General features: G+C 40.7%; 1 protein-coding gene across 2 annotated transcripts in view; it reads right to left on the bottom strand.

Moving 5' to 3' along the window:
* RNF213 (ring finger protein 213) overlaps nucleotides 1–18,042 on the bottom strand; it is a 1,978,231-nt gene that overhangs the window by 1,259,561 nt on the left and 700,628 nt on the right. The window lies entirely within an intron of this gene.

Raw genomic sequence — 18,042 nt, 5'->3', positions numbered from 1 at the left:
GTGCGCTTCCTGAACCTTTTAGAACCACAATCCAAATTTTTTTTTTTTACAACATACTTTTGCAACCCAACTAGCTTTAATGGACGCTAGACAGGTGATTTTCTAAATTTAACAAAAGCATTGTGGGGTAGTGCATGTCATTTTCAGACAGCACATTTCCCACTGAAATGGTTACTAAATTTGCATAGGCATACAGTTTTACTGATAAAACTATATCGTACACAGATAAAGCGTGAAAATCAGATTCAGTAAATATCTCATCTGTGCATCGCCAAGTAAAGTGTCTTGATTTGTTTTGATCCTATTAAAATCTTTGTATACATCACATCAGAATTGCAAAAGAGTGCTTCATTTCAGCTTTCCTAACTGCTGAATGTCTACAGTTCATTTACAGATATTTATATTTTGTTGTGTATCACAAAATATTTACATTGTACAGCTTTTCCATCTACACTCCCTTTAACCCAGCAGGACTGACAAAAAATTCACTTTACTTTTCCTTCCCTGACTGCAAAGTGAGAAGATGTTTTCAAACACCAATCCTTTGTTAAAAAAAATAAGCAGCAATTTGTCAGCAGACATCCCGACACTTGACCTCTTTCTTTTAAGTGCAGCAAATGTGACGAGATTAAAACCGAATTTGAAATAATCTTTATATACTACTTGGACATTAAGACTCACCAATAATCGGTTTGCGAAAGTTTGGGAAACACTGCCCTAAGGTATATGGTGTGAGTGTACAGACCTTAATAAACAGGCATGTTGCATATACATTTTATGTAGTTCTCACACAGATCTTACTTCTGCATACATGGTGCAACCACTGAGAAATATCCTTTTTGCTTCATTGCTTAGATGTTTTGGCATGTTAGGCTATGTGTTCCACTTTTCAACTTAGTAGGTATGTTTATATTACATAGAAAGCAATTGGCCCCTGGCATAATTGGATGGAAGGTGGGGTTTGTAGAATTGTAGTTTTTTTTTAGTTTTAATGATATACCATTTAATACATGTACAATTTCACATATGTTGCAATATCATACAGAAAGATACTAAATTGGGAATGCTGGTGCTTGGCATTTCAGGTCACTTCCGGAATTATGGCCTTCTGCCCCCTTTCTCATGTGGAACAGCAGTATGGTAAATAATCGTAGAAAGATTCACCAGGGGCTGACTTATTTGGACAGGTATAAAGCTGAGATGGCTTTCTTGCAGGAAACCCAACTCACCAGTACAACAGCATTGGCAGTTGCCAAGCACTGGGCCTCCTTCAGATATGCATCTTAATACGTGTCTCTCTCTCCAGAGGAGTAATTATCTTATTGAGGAAAAGGATTCCCTTAGAACTCCTCCACATGACTTTTGATAGTCTAGGGCATGTTGTAGCAGGACAGGGCATTCTGTATGGATATGGGTCAGTCAGTCAGTCATAAAAGCTTTATTAATTTTAGACAGATCATAAAGGCACACATAAAATAGGGCAATCTGCCAGATAAAAACAGAACAAAAATAAACAAAATAATATACATGCAAATTGACTTAAAACATCAAATACCAATTCAGATAAAAAACAAAACAAATAAAATAAATCACAGACAACCTTCTAGGTAGCATCACTCAAACCTAAACCCCCTAAATTCAGAAAGTCAAATACCTTCAACTATAACGTTTTCTAATGGAAAGTGCCTCTCTAACGAAATTGAGGACCGCCAGATAGACTTACCGAGACTCCAGTGAATGAATGTGGCCTAGCAGATTGCAATATTAGGAGCAAAAAGGAATGCCTAGGGGAATAGTAGAGTGAGTAAAACTATGGGCAGTTGACTATCTAGAGACATTGTGGCAGGAACAAGGAGGAAGATTTTCCACCCATCCCCCCTGGATGGATCGGAAACGCTACTTAAAAAATGCACAGTTCCTAGACTGGCCAGATAAAATCTATGCTGTGGATTAGGAATAAATGACAGATAAACTTGCAGCGATGAAACAGGAGCAGTCTCAGTTGGATTGGTCAACAATAATGGCTGGGGGGGGGTGGCAGGGGTGGCTTCAATCGACTGAAGACAATCAGCGACCTTTCCATGTATGCCGCTTTTAAAGATAATTTTGCATGTGGGCGAATGTAAGCTGTATCCTAATATAGCTTCATGAGGCCTAATTCTCTGAAGACATGTTTAACATATCCTAACCATGGAATCTTATCATGATTAGACAAAGATAGACAACCGGAGATAATTTGCCTAGAAAGTCCTAGCTCATGTGAAGACCAGATACTTACCCATAGTAGTAGTGGAGGCTACACGTATTACACTATCCAAGTAATTCAAAACCATCTCTGAATGGCAAAAAGATGTAGAGGATCATTGTGGGGCCATTAGCAGTCCTCTGAGAAAGATAGCAGTAACGCCAGACGCAGTGGCGGCCCGTCCTTTAGGGCTGAGGGGCCACGCCCCCCATCTTTTGCCCCTCATGAAGAGTGTCTGTCAGACCGAACAAAGGCCAGCCTGACAGACACTCTTCAGACAGCCAGGAGTGAGCCATGCGCGACTTGCGCAGACTCCTGGCTGCCTGAGCTGAACTTTACTGGGCTGAGGAGGTCACAGCTCCTAGGGACGTGACCTCCTCGGCTCAGCAAAGGTGCCTCAAGGCCCTCCCCTGGGTGATGAGGAAAGCGTCACCCATTGACACTTGCCCTGGGCGCTTCAGGTTTAAGCCTTGAAGCGCCCAGGGCGAGTGTTAATCATTGACGCTTCGTCACAGAGTGGGGTGGGGTCAGCAGTCTCACTGGCCGACGGAAAGCAGCAGCCCCAACCCTCCTGGGACCCGGAGGCTGAAGGTAAATGTGTGTGTGTGTGTGTGTATATGTGTGATGTTTTAAATTGAATGTTTGGTGCATGCATGCGTGTGTGGGTGTGAAAGAATGAGTGTGTGTGATGTTTTAAAATGAATGCTTGGTGCGTGCGTGCATGTTTGAATGGTATGAGTGTTGTTAATGGATGTGCGTGCATGTCTGTGTGTGAAAGAATGAGTGTGTGTGTGTGTGTGTGTGCGCTTCCCGCCCGCCACTGACCAGATGCTGCTCCCATAAGATGCTACTGACATACATTTCGCTTTGTACAAAGTCAGCAGCTCTACAACAGGTTTCTGGCCAAGTTTTGCTGCGAGACAAAAGAGTGTCTCTACTATTCTACTGATCTGCTGCTCCCTCAAAGTGACAAGAAAGTCCGATTTTAGGTGATTATTAAAACAAATATCCCTAAGTAACAGAATTCTTTATTCACTGATTTACCCTGGAGATAGAAGATTTCAGTTTTGGTGGTTTTGGGACCTCATAACATGGCATACGTTGTTTTCAATTTCACCTTCAACTCCAATAAGGCCATAAATTCTACAAAGGCGTCAAGAACGTTCTGTAAAGTATTTGCTGTCTTAGCCAAGAGGACATCATCATCATCTGCATACAGTAGCACTGGGCTAGAATAGTTACCTATCCTTGGACAATTTTTTTTTCTGCTGCACAAATGCCTCAAGGCCATTAATGTACACCAAAAACAAAAAGGGGCTAAAATGCACCTCTGGCGGACGCCGTCAATAGAGGTAAAGCGGTCAACAAAGGCAGCGGATTTTTACTGTGGTGTTCCAGTGGAGCCTCCGAAGTAGCATAACCAGCGATTCCTCCACTCCCATGGCCCCAAACATATTCCAAAGTTTCTCACAGTTTACAGTGTCAAAAGCACTGGACAAGTCCATGAAGGACAGATGTACAGAGCTCTTAATGGATTTAGTGTAATTACTAACAATCAAACATAGACTGAGGCACTGTTCAATAGTTCCACGGTACGGGATGCATGTAACTGTTGTAAATACATATGCACTAAATGTGATTGATGCAATATTTTAATATTGAAATTTGGAACAAAGTGAACATTCTATCACCCATTACAGTGTTTTGGGGATACCTCAGCACTGTTCTCAAACCCAATCTGGATAGTCAAACAGAAAAGAGAGATATGGTAGGGCATCTGTGAACATTATCACTGGCCTGTTGAAGGCACATGGACTACTTTTCATATTGAGATTCAGAAAACTTGACAGACAGGAGGGTACCAATATGTTCTCTGTGCATGGCCCATGGTCACGGGTAGACTACTGATTTGCAATTAAAGACATTAATGCATGGGCACACTCAGACCAGCATACAGTGAGAACCCTTTGTGATCACTCGCCTGTATAACTGGAGTTGGTTCAACAGGCTGGGAACTGACCTCCACTCCTATGTAAATCACAGTCAGGTGCCCTATTTGACAAGGTATTTTGAGATGAGATGAAAATGGAAATCACAGAATATTTTACAAATAACACTGGTACAGGTGATAGCACATACACTCGATGAGAATCCTACAAATTTGTGGTGAGGGGAGTGCACGTTGTGTAAAAAACATGAGGACCTACAATGCTTCTAGCACAAATGCAGACACTAGAGCTGCAGATTCTTCAGCTTAAAGTTAAACTAGAGTTCAAACTCTGTACTGCAAGTTGACATACAAAAAAACAAGCCACAAGAATAAAATGAAAAATTGAGTACAAAGTCAAACACTTTTATAAGTCAGGAACAGCAAGGTCTTATGCAGAATGGGAGAAACCCAGTAAGCATCTAGCAGACAGACTCCAACTCCCATAGCTAACAATAATATTTCCATGTTAACCTACGTGTATGGGCAGACATGGAAAATATACTGGATGCATTTACAGCATTTTTCTGAAATCTCTAATGCAGCCAAACCACATGCAGCCCATTTCCACACATTAGAATAATTTTGACAGCATTGCTTTGGCACGGCTGGGAAACAGGCATCATGAGTTTCTAATGCAACCCATCACTACTGATGAGATCATAGCAGTTACACATGGACTGCCAGGAAGTAATTAGCCTGGCATAGGCAGACTGCCAAATGCATATTATAAAAAAATACCCATATACCAGTGCCATACTTGCGATGTTTGAGGAAGTGTGCAAAAAGCAAATCCTCCCTTTATGAAAGAAGCACTGATAGTTACGCTCCTCGAGACTGGCTAGCAGTCAGACCTACTCAAAGCATACTGGCCACTACTGCTTATCAACAATGATGCTAAAATATTGGCTAAATGTTATCATTGCATAACTTACAAACACTGTTGGCGCTCATTCATCAGCTGGACCCCAACCTGTAGACAGCAGCTATCCTTCTGGACACAGCTAAGGTATTCAACTCCCTAGAGCTCTGTGCTCCAGAGGATGGGCATGCTGCTCTGCCTTCTAGACTGGATCCAATTACTGTATACTTGCCCCACAGCAATTAGTCTTATTAATGGACGTTTCTCAAACCAAATAATAAGAAAGCATGGCACTAAATCCATCATGTTCACCTTGGCATTAAACCCCATGGCATGAAGGCAACAACAACAATATTCTGCTTCCGCTTGAAACTTCACCCAACATAAGTTGCTTGTTTCATTATATGCCAAAGACCTGGTGCTGTATGTGCATGATCAAAGGGACAAGCTATCCACTATTTTTAGAGAATGCATAAGATTTGACGTGGGATACAAATTAGTTGGATGCATGAGACTGGGTTTACACTCTGGGATACAAATTCTACTGCATTCTCTTACAGGCAGAATAGCCACAATGAATAATCTTACACCTTTTCACCAATATACACTTAAACTCACCCATCAGTTCTTTAAATCCATGAGGTTTGTGCTGGTTAGACTTGTTTGGGCTGACAACCCAGGATTTAGTTGGAAGTGCTGACTATACCAACCCATCAGGGAGCTCTACTACTTATGCGCTCAGGGCCTCTACGGTCAGTACTAGTACCAATCAATTGTAGTACAGTGATGGAATAACATTCTTGTACAGTGAAGAAGGAACATTTTAAGAATGTTGATTTTGGAATTGTCATGAGTTATTTGGAGAACTGAGGAAGCTGTGAACGGTTGCTGGTTTTGACGCTCCACAACTGTGTAGCCTTATCAAATAAACTTGTACTTACCTTTATCCTGTAATCTGAGTGCTCACTACAGGATTTTCGGCAACGAGCTGGCTACATGCATGGATCCATGTGTGGTTTATCTGCTGGTTTCCAGTGTCCTCCTGGCAATCGCTTTTTCCTCCTTCCAGAGTCCTGCTTTAAATAGCCGAGCAGTAGAGAAACGCATTGACAGCATTCAACATCAGTTTCTGACGTGGGAGTCATTTTCTTTACGTTCGACGTGCAGATATTTTGGTTTTCCTTTTCACTGCCTGACTGCATCTGTACAGCACTTCATGCCGTGTCCGTGCAACGCTGCGCAGTGTCAATGTCATTTGACGTGGGAGTCCTTTCCTTTCCAGGTGCCTGATCGTGCCTAACTTTCGCGCTGTGCTTTTATTCCTGATATCCTGTTTTCACGCATGAGTTCCTTCTTCCGGATAGTGATGATTTGCAGCACCTGCTCTCAAAGAAAGCTACGGTAACTGCTTTATGTTTTGACAAGCTGATCGCGGTGATTCGCACACCAAACCTACGCTCATTTTTTCTTTCTTTTTGTTTAAACCCATGAACCTATATTATTATTATTGTGCTAATACTAACAATATTTTTTCAGGAGTACTTTGTGCAAACCACTCTTTGATATGCACATCCTTCTTTTCACTTTACAGAACCCTCAATGCTGTTCCATTCCAACCGTGGACCCTAACAGCCTTTGAATTGTTTTTTTTTCCCATATTTTGTTCAAATTCCTCTTGGTGTTATTTTCCATCTATCCTTTTAGTATTTCCATTTTTTTTTTTAATCAAGAATGTCTACCGTTCAAGGTGTTTAACCTCCACCTGCATTCTTAGATACACCAGGTGAACCTCCTGTTAAATGGGATGTATGGTTTGATGCATTTGAGATGTATTTAGGGGTATTTGAGCTTTAAGGTTTAGTGCAGAAAGAAAGAAATGTATTCTTCATTCCATGGGGTTTGAGGGCAGATCTGTTTACTAACATATGCCTTATTTACCACAACAACAGGGTGATAATGTTGTTGATGAATATGAAACAGCTGTTTTGAAATTGAAGAACAGGTTTGACAAACAACCCAGTCTTATAGTTCTAAGACACTTTTTTAAAGAGAAAACAAGGTGAAGGAGAGGATGTAGGGACCTGTATTTCAGTGTTACGTAGACTGGCTTCTGTTTGTATATTTGACAGTTTTATTGACCAACTGATTACAGATCAGTTTGTTTGTCAATGCAGAGAGAAACAAATTAGGCAAAGGTTACTAGCAACTCTTGAAGAGGCCATTAAAGTAGGCAAAAGTACTGAAATTTCATTAGTCTCTCTAAAGGAGCTTGACAAAAATTCAGCTGAAATACTCAAGGTGGGTGCAATCAGCACATCTGTGCAGAAAGTAGGGAAATCTAACTGAACCCCAAACGCAGGGTTCAACAATAGAAATGTATGCTTTCGGTGCAGTAATGCTCCACATGCGAAAGGGGAAAGTGTCCAGCAGTCAATGTTACCTGTAACCTTTGCAAAAAAAATTGGGCATTTTGCCAAAGTATGTTTAAAAAAAAAAACTTCACAAAAGAAACCAACAATATGTATTGTAAAGTCTGAGGATGAATCAGAATCTGAAATTGTCTCCGTAGTTGGTTATTTAAAAGAAGGCAAGTGTAAATAATGTGTTGACCCCATTGTAGAAATAAAAGTAGGGGACAAAGTACTTAAACTATTGGTTGATTCTGGGTCTAGAATCACCATGGTCACACAACACTTATTTAGTGAAACATGGGGTGAAAGATCGTTGATTTCACCTGATTGTTCTCCCGTCTGGTATGAAGGTCGCAGAATCAAACTTTTGGGATACATGGAAGATATCATGGAATTTAAAGGTACAGTGATCAGAGTAAAATTTATGTAGCTGCTAAAGGACTCGACATCCTGGGGTGGTTTCACATGGGTCTTTTTGGCATGATATTGAGACCTGGAGCTAAAGAACATGTTCTAGTAGTGGAGTGCAAAGGAGAAAGTCGAAAATGGAAGGATAAGTTTCCTTCTGTGTTCACAGATTGGTTGGGTAAGATTCCTGGGATCAAACATAGTATTAAAATCAAAAAAGATACTGTTCCCACTAAACAAAGACTCAGAAGCGTTCCTTTTAGTATTAGGGAAGATCTGAAAAAGAAACTTAAAAAACTATGCAACAATGGGATTATTGAGCCCACTGAATTCCCATTATGGCTGTCGCCATTGGTAGTGGCACAAAAGAGGGACGGACAATTAATGGTTTGTGTCGATCAAGGAGATTTGGGTAGACGCCCACCCATTACCCAAGATCAGTTATCTTTTTTACATGTGTAAGGGGCGCTAGAGTATTTTCTAAACTTGATTTGGCTAGTGCTCATCATCAAGTCGAAATCCACCCGATTCATGCCATTTCACTGCATTCATTTCTCACTCGGGGTTTTTCAATATCGTTGCATGCCTTTCGGATTGGCCTCTGCAGCTTCAGTTTTTCAGAGTCATATATAATTTGCTAAAAGAGGTTGAGGGTGTGCTTGTGCTTAAGGACGATGTACTGGGTTTCTCTGTTAATGAGGAAACTCATGAGGAGACTCTGAAAAAAGTATTGAATATTTTTTTAAAACATGGAGTAGTATTGAAGACAGAAAAGTGTAGGTTTGGATGCACGGAAGTCGAGTTCAGCAGGAAGAATCAAACCCAGACCAGGTTTAGTGGATGCTATTGTGGAGGCTCCATCGCCGACAGACAAGACAGTGGCAAATCTTTACTCGGCTCATTAGAATTGTACTGCAGATATATTCCAGGCTTTGCTAACAAAGTTTGTCCTATTAACAATTTGTTAAAGAAAGGAGTAAAGTTTTAGTGGGGTGAGGAATGTATGAAGGCATTTGAAGAAATTAAGGAAATGCTGAGGCAGAGTGGAGTTCTTAAACCTTTTGACCCCAACAAATCATGCTGTATTACTGTAGATGGCAGCCAAGAGGGTCTTGGACCAATGTTAACACAAGAAATTGATGGTTGTGAACATACAGTGGCGTTTGCGTCTAGGGTGTTGAGAGAAACAGAACTGAAATATTCTGTTATTGAAAAAGTACTGTTGGCATGTGTATGGGCCATTGAAAAGTTCAGACCTTATGTATGGGGAACGCGGTTTAAGTTGTTAACAGACCACAAACCTTTAGTCAGCATTCTTGGTAGAGGAGTAAGCAAGTGCTGTACACTCCCAGGATTCTGAGGCTAGTCACAAATCTTTTACAGTACCAATTTGATATAGACTGTATTAGTGGATGAAAGAATGGAAGAGGTGATTTTTTTGTCCCATTTTCAACAAAAGGAGGATCAGGATTTGGAATTTTCAGATCTTGTGGAAGAAGATTGGGAAGACTGTATGGTAGCGGCTTTAGATGTAGTTAATATGAGGTCATGCACGGAGACTGAATGGATAAGTGCTGTGAGGAATGATATTTTATGGAAAGTTTGTGAAATGGTTAGAAAGGGAGGCCCCGTGAGAAAATATTGTCTCCTCTGTTGCAACCTTACTGTGAAGTAAGCAGTGAAATCTCTATTGAAGATGGAATTTGATTACGTATGGACAAGATTATTCCACCACATTTGATTAGAATTGATATAATCAGGGAGGTATATGAGGGTTATTTGGGTAGGTCTCTTACCAAACCTCGTATTCAAGAAACAATTTGGTGGCCCAGAATGGATGCTGTAGTGGAGGAGGAGATCGGGAATTGTTGTGTGTGTGGATCGGCTGTTAAAAGTTTGAAAACGGTCACACCTCCTCTCATGCCCATTGAGTGTCCAGACAGACCGTAGAAAAAGATAGGGCTTGACTTCACAGGACCATATGATATGTTATCTAGTGGTAACAAGTACATTTTGGTGTTGATGGACTATGCGTCAAAATGGCCTGAGATTAAGATGGTCAAAGAACCCACCACTAGAGTATGGATTGATTTTCTTAAGGAAACATTTATGAGAGAAGGTTTCCCAGGGACCCTCATTTCAGAGAATGAGACTCAATTTGAGACCCATGATTTTGAATAGTTTTTGGAATCTTGTTGCATTAAACATGTGAAAAGTTCCCTCTCTCACCCACAAACCAATTGATTGGTGGAGAGGATGAATCATACTGTGGGTGAATGCATCAAGTGGGACAAAAATGGACACCATGATGTTGAGAAATCTGTAAATAGTATGATTTGGTTTTACAGAACTACACCTCATTCTTCTGCAAAAGTCTCTGCTTTTGAGTTATTAATGGGAAGGAGGGCAAACACAAGTTTTAGACCAGCATGGATGGCAAAGTGGTTCAAAAGTGACTCTGCTGTGACAAGATTGATGCAAATAGTAAGAGAAAACACAACTCAGGTTTAACAAAAACAAAAGGAATGGTATCATAGCAAGAAAAGTGTCAAGTTAACTCCCTTAGAAATTGGAAAAATATGGGTCATATAAGGTCACCAATGTAGGTAAAAAAAAAAAGGGAAAAATAGATTTGGGAAGCCTTTCAGAGTAATACAAATTCTTGGCAATGCCATTAAAGTTGAAGGATGCCAATGGTGGAATGTTGCTATGGTTGTAAAGGTAAAAAACTGTTAAAAAAAACTGTGATCTGGGAACTGAACAAATTTGCGAGAAAAGACCCAACAAAGTGAATGACGGGGGTGAGCTATTTATTAGTGAGAGAAGAAGGCGAAGTTTAAGAAATATAGCTATTCCGAAGAGATATCATGAACGATTTGTCGCTAGTTTAATGTCCATATAGATACTACTGTTGTTTTCCTCTATGTATATTATATTTATTTATTTATTATTTTTTTTGCATAAAGAAAGATGTGTAGTACAGTGATGTAATAACATTCTTATGCTGTACAGTGATGCAGGAACATTCTTAATACGTTGATTTGGGAACCGTGATGACCGTTAAATGGAGAACTGAGGAAGCTGTGAACAGTAACTGGTTTTGCCGCTCCACAAACGTGGAGCCTTATCAAATAAACTTGTACTTATCTTTATCCTATAATCCAAGTACGCACTCCTACCATACATGGAGATTCAGGAAGACGAAGTTAACTCGCAACCGCAGGCAAGGCTGATGCATGAGGTAGCATGGACACAATGGAGCATCAACAATGACAACTGCTTGGCATCAGATGGGTGCTAGGGTGCAGCTGAATATTTTTTACCCTCAAATCTTCCACTACTGCCCCACCCTTGACTGTTGAAACCATGTTACCCATATTCACATTTAACATCGATTATTCTTTCCACATGAAATATCTAACACTGTAACCAGACTCCATTTTGTTTTTAAAAGTGCTTACGTTGACATGGAGCTTGGTTGAAAATGTTTTTTTTTTAAATTAGCAAGTGTCTTAACTTTTCCTTCTGCAGGTGTGTTACCATGCTTCTAGCTAGAGAAAGACTTATTGTTTGTATTAGACAACTGATAGTGAGGCCTGTGGGAGGAGGTTGGCAGTTAACTCAGAGAAACAATGGTCATAGGAGGTCTTCTGTTTACCATATACTATGAGGGTCGGGTGTTCAAGGCTGGTAACTGCAGCCCCATTTTCAATGAGATGGGCACTTAAGGAAGTATGCGGACTCCCCTCACTTTCATACATTTTTTGGTTCTTGGTGGTGAAAAAGAAATAGGGATATTTTTGAAGTTACTTGTATATCTAATTGGTGCTTCCATAGCTAGTTAGGTAGACTGTCCCTTTACTCTGAGAGGGAACATATATCTCTGTTGGGCCTTCACTGAGTGTAAAGCATCATGCTTAACATTTCTTCTATTTTCATGGACTTCTAAAGACGTTCCATTCAATGCTGACACCTTTTATGCTTCCTGAATAGAAATCTCCATTAGTTAATTCTGCTCTCAACCTATAGTTGATACCTAGAACCTAGATTAGCAAAGGGACGTTTCTTTATGGTACACCTTATCGCGACCATCTGAGTTATTTGTATTGTGGCAGTTACTACTCTGAACCTTATTTAATTACAATTAATTTACTGGCTCATTTCAGTCTTCATCCTATACTGTTTTATCTTGTGAATTTATTTTTGCTCTGCATAGACACTGCTTGGATTGATATCCTAAAATAAATCAATTTAACCTAAATCATGAATTCTTGGTCGTTACTGTGGGGTAACATTGGAAGTTTGAAATGTATTTCTGATGTTAACTCCCTTACACTGCTTCAAGTCGACTAACAAAGGTCCATGTGATCAATGGAGACATATATTTGATGATTTTACCGAGAGACTGAGGTGCAGATACCTAGATGCTGACCAGCATTACTGTATAACACATTGATCTAAACTACCCTACCTCTTTAACTGTTGTGATGGATATCCCTGTGAGGGTAAGGACATTTGCTGCAACTGCATTACTGGTTGCAAAAAGGCAGGTGGTAATGTGCTAGGGACATCCTATGCATGCGCCAAAAGATCTTCAAATGGTCGCCTCAGAAGTTATCAGAAATGGTTGCCTCAGAACACCAGATGGATCATCATCGCAGGCTGGACTACGGCAACACCCTCTAGTTCTCTACTCTGGAGTTTCCAAACAACTCCTATACAGATTCCATATCGACCAGAATACTTCAGAATACTTCAAGACTCATTCTCTACCTCCCACTTCACACCCACATCAAACCACACCTAAGGAAGCTTAACTGGCTCCCCATTCACAAGCACAGCCAATTCAAACTTTTCACGCACACAAAGCCCTCCACACAAAGGACCAAAATTCCTCAACATCTGCATACACTTTCACTAACCCACCAGACACCTATGCTCTCCTGCACTTGCACACACTCCCCTCATTTGTAAAAGCAAAATTGGGGGTCGCTCATTCTCCTACATTGCACCCATGACATGGAACAACCTCCTGCAACACATCAGAGCCTCATCCTCCTCACTCCTTGAGTTCCCCAAGAAGCTGAAGACTTGGCTCTTCGTTTAAGCACCTTGGGGACTACACACCTGCCCAAGCGCCTGGATATCCTCTTGGGTGATTAGAGTGCTACGCAAATCAACTTAACGTAACGTACCAACTCAAGATAAAAGGCTTAGAAACAACTTGAAATATATGCAGATGCTCTGCCTGTGTCTTCTCGGGCTGAAGATATTTGGGGGTCACTAAAGAGCTATCTATTAAACTAAAAAGTCACCCCATAAATTAAAAAAAGATCAGATGAGTCGGCCATCACTTTATTTCGCAGCCATGTTTACTTGTCAAAACTGATGATGAGCAAATAATGAAAGGCTGTATTATGGAGAATAACACTGTGGAAGAAACAGGGATGTCATAATGCATTACAATGAAGTTTCTGATCTGCACCCCATCCTGTACTGTACTACAGTATCATGGATGTCACTAGGTATATAATGTAATAGGCACAACTATTATGTGCTGATGTTTGTAGCGCACTGAGTTCAGCTATGCTGCAAAATATTAATACAAAAAACCTGGTAGGTAAACCATGCACTAAATAACGTTCATTATGCACAACCGGACTTGGCTCGAGGGACTCCACTATTTCAATTTAATGCACACACAAATGTACACACAGTAATTCTATTGTATATATATCTGTAGACCGATTGCTACCAGCTTTCTTTTAAAAAATGTTGCACAGATTTATGGAATAGGGTGAACAGCAGTATCATGAATAGTGTCATCATCAATGTTAAATAACATATCAGTATGTGAGGCCATAGGAAGTGTACAACACTGTAGTTAGTACACTGAAATATAAACGGCAACCAAGTATTTTTAGGTCTTGTTTTGTAACCATAAATGTACTCTAGCTGTGCCTTTTTTTTTTTTTAACCAATTTGACTTTTTTACTACATGTTAACATGCAATTACAAAGCCTAAAACACACTACTTTACAATTTTTTCAGTGAATTTATGAGGTTTTTTCTCAGATTCTAAATCGACTTTTTTGTTGGGTCTCACCTCTGTTTATGGCTAATGTATAGCTAGGTCATGCGCCCCAGTCCTTGTAGCTGTCCCAACCCAGCTGCAGACATTCTATGGATGTGCATAGTGGGACTGGGGCACACAGTATAACCTACAATTCCCAGTTTGGATCTAGGATGCCCCAGAAGGAAGGGCCAGGCCCTGCAAAGTACATGCAAGTGACTGACTGCCTTGCGCAAAGTGCACCAGGCTTCCACACAAACCATAATGGGTAACCGACAATAATGTGAACAGCCATCGGCTGTGTGTAGCGAAGAGGGTGCTGGTGGAGGGCAGGGGGCTGGGCCCTCTGCAAATGCTCATACCCACTGCACATGGCATTCAATTGACGAGTGACCACTCCACTTTGCAGGCCTGGCACCGGCACCTAACCCCGCTGCATTCGGCCATGTGCAGGGCAGGGTGGGAGGCTGGGCCTCGCTGGCCCTGCACGCCTCCATCTCTGAGGGGAACCCCACTGCATAAGCCGTCATTTACGCAAAGCGAATGCCTTGTACCACAATATAAGCAGACGTGTAATCTACACTACAGAGGATTAACGCAAACCCCCTCAGCTAGAGAACATTAAAAACAGGTGCGTTTTTTAGAACAAGGATCATACCGACTAAGAGGGAGGGACAGGGGTCGCGGCAAGGGTTCACACGACTGCAATTACCAACAGGGGAAAGACAAACAAAGAATCAATTTTATTCAGCTCATAGATACCCTCCAAGGAATCAAAATCCTCTATCATGAACCTCTCATGGTATGATCTTTAACCCGCTGCAATAGGAATATTGAATAAAGTCATGGGTTTTGTTTTGACTGATCAACCCGATTTCTTCAGACGAAGAGGAGAATTGTATAGATTTTTCAAAACAATCAGGTTAAAACTAAAAATTCAGAAATAACCTTGAAATAACCCAGACGGAACCCAGGGAACTACAATTACCCTCTCAAATTAATCTCCGCTCAACTTGAGTGCTGAAATCATTGCTTTTGAAAATTTGGTTCTGAAACAAGTGAAACAATTAGAAGAGAGAAAAAGATGGATTCCCTACAATATTACAAAAGACAAAAGGACTGCCCTTATAGACCTTATTATTAAACCAGTAGGTAATGGTGGGACCAATGTTATTCAGGATACTGTCAAATATGAAAAGGAAATCTTCAGATTTTTGCAAGATCAAAGACATTATCAGAAAATATCTTCAGATCCCTCAAAAATGATACAGGGAGAAATTAAATGTACAAATGGAGAGGGTCTCTATCAAGGAACAATCAGAGATAAGGAATATGCCTATCTTAATCAACACCATCCAAGAACCTGTGATATATACATCACCTTAAATTCACAAAAACATATCTGAACCTCCAGTTCAAACCATAGTGTCATGATGTGGTTCGGTATTGGAGCCTTTATGCAAATCTATTGATCGGTACATTAGGCAGGAGGTCCCCAAAAGAGAAGCATTTATTAGGGACAGTATGGAGTTCATTAATTTGGTAGATGTATTGGATTTCAATCAAAATACAAGCTGGATGGTGACCATGGATGTGGGATCATTATACACTAACATCCCTCAGGATGAGGCAATATGTGTGATAGACAGGTGTTTGAGACAGACTGCCATGGAGGAGACCAGGGTGGACCTCCTAGTTAGGTTGGTTGAGATCACACCTAAAAAGAATTACTTTTTGTTTCAAAAGGATTTTTACATGCAAAAGAAGGGAGTAGCAATGGGGGCTAGCTTTGCCCCAAATGTAGCAAATCTCTTTGTGAGTTTGAAGAAAAGACTAACTACACTGATAACAACCCCTACAGTAGTCATGTCACAAATTGGAAAGACAATGTCTTTTTTATTTGGAAAGAAAATGAGACGGAATTAAGAGACTTCTGTCTGTGGCTTTATTCTCTGAGTAAGGATTTCCCTATGCAGCACAGCAAACAGAAAATCATTTTTTTGAATTTATTAGTCAGACAAGCTGATGGGTATTTATAAACTGCCTTATATAGGAAACCTAATGACACAACGTCATTATTACTGTATAATAATCATCACCCCAGTGCACTGAGAGGCAATCTGCCCCAAGGCCAGTTCCTCCGCATCCAGAGGAGCTGTACACATAAGGAACATTACTTTCAGAAGGCTGAAACACTGAAACAGAAATTATTGGAGAAGTGCTACCCCAAAAAAATAATCTTAAGGGCATTCAAAAGGGCTTGGTTTTGCCCAAGAGAAGAACTATTAAGTCCTAAGTCAAGCAATGAAGGACAGACTAGAGTGGTCATGATGAGTACCTTTTCTCCAGTCAGCAATGCAGGCAAAAGGATTATTTTATGACTTTGGCCCATGTTGTCTGAAACATCTACTGAACTTCCTCTATTTGCCTTCAAAAGGAATAAGAACATAAAGGATTATGTAGCAAGGGGCCATGGAGATGAGAAAAGAATGACTGATATTGGCACCTTGTAGGGCCTTCCTGCTGTGATTGAATATTATAGATGTGGGAATTGTTCTGTTTGTGAGTTCACTGGTGATACAAAGGAAAGTGTATTATATAGTCTTCACTTAAAAAGCATTTTTGAATTACAACACATGTAATGTAATTTGTGTAATTCAATGCACATGTATGTTGAACTATGTTGGACAGAGGACTCAGATGGTCAAACAATAAATAGCCCAACACAGAAGTCGCATAAGGTGTGGTACAGAAGGAGCTCCACTAGTGAACAGTGCCATTCACAAGTTGACATCTATTAGCAAGTGCTGGAAGTGATCACTGTACCAAGAAGAGGAGGCAACTTGGGGAACCTAATCCTAATAAACATCAAGGAATGCAAATGGATCGACAATTTGAACAGTACCCTTAAGGGTTTCAATGCTGTGAATGACATGAGCAGACTGTAAATTGTGCAGTTTCAAATGTAATTATGAACAAACAGTATTCACTATTGTGTGGGGTGACTGTCATCTGTATTGTTAGAGTTGGAATATGATTCATTCACCAAGATCCTTATGTGATTTGGGTAACTATGCAGCACTTACTGGTGTAGCATGATGCTATGTGTGGATAGGAATATAGATACATCACCCTAGTAGGCACCTGTGATCATCAGATACATTTGTGTATGCACACATTAGTACAGTCTCTCACACATAGAACTGTATGCTCGGGTTGGTCAGCGTTGGCTCGCCTACTGAGGGGTTTGTCCATGATCCCAATGGGCTTCTTTGAGTCAGGATTAGGCAAAACTGATGGCTCTAATGTTGAACTCCATTGGAGGTACTCCCAAGATGGCAACCGCGGGTTGGCGGACTATCCCCATTGTCTCCTGACTGATAATGGGAGGGCGTCTGCTGTGTCTTCAGTCTGTTTTGAATACACGAAGATGGCAGCAGCCAGAGTGGTGCAGGAGCTGGTCACCATGCTTGCCCTGCATATTGTTGTGTATACGGAGGAGTGGATTTCGTACCGTTTGTTTCCAGCAAGTAAGTCCTATGTTGGACATTGTCCCTTAGGCTTTGAACTTACTTCTTCAGCAATTGGCATAAGACTTATGTTTTTACTTCATTTTTGTGCTTAGTGACCGATACGACTGGTGCATATTGATAGATACGTTGGTAGTACGTAAGTAGCTATTACTTTTCAGTATTTCGTTTGGATTACACTCACACTTGCATGAGTGTAATGCTTGACTAAATTACTGTCTCTATGCTTTTCCTGCAGAGGATCGGTCCTATGTTCTGTTTAAGTAATTACAAGGACCTTGACTGTGACCACTTCGAACTGTTAAGGTATCTAAAGTTGGCACAGACATTTAGATACCTGCATGGAACTCACTTGGTAGTCTCTATCAAGGAACAATCAGAGCACATCGGAACATATTGGTGATACAAACCCACTGGGGTTGCTTGCACTGTGTGGTGTAATTGTTTCCTCCACTTCGCGATAAGAGACACAAGCATACTGGGTACTGGTGCTATGCAGCATGCCCCATCATGTGGTCTTGGGTTC

This window comes from Pleurodeles waltl, chromosome 7, assembly GCF_031143425.1.
Source record: "Pleurodeles waltl isolate 20211129_DDA chromosome 7, aPleWal1.hap1.20221129, whole genome shotgun sequence".
Lineage (NCBI taxonomy): Eukaryota > Metazoa > Chordata > Amphibia > Caudata > Salamandridae > Pleurodeles > Pleurodeles waltl.
Note: the sequence above shows the minus strand (reverse complement) of the source record. Positions and strands in the feature narration are given on the sequence as shown.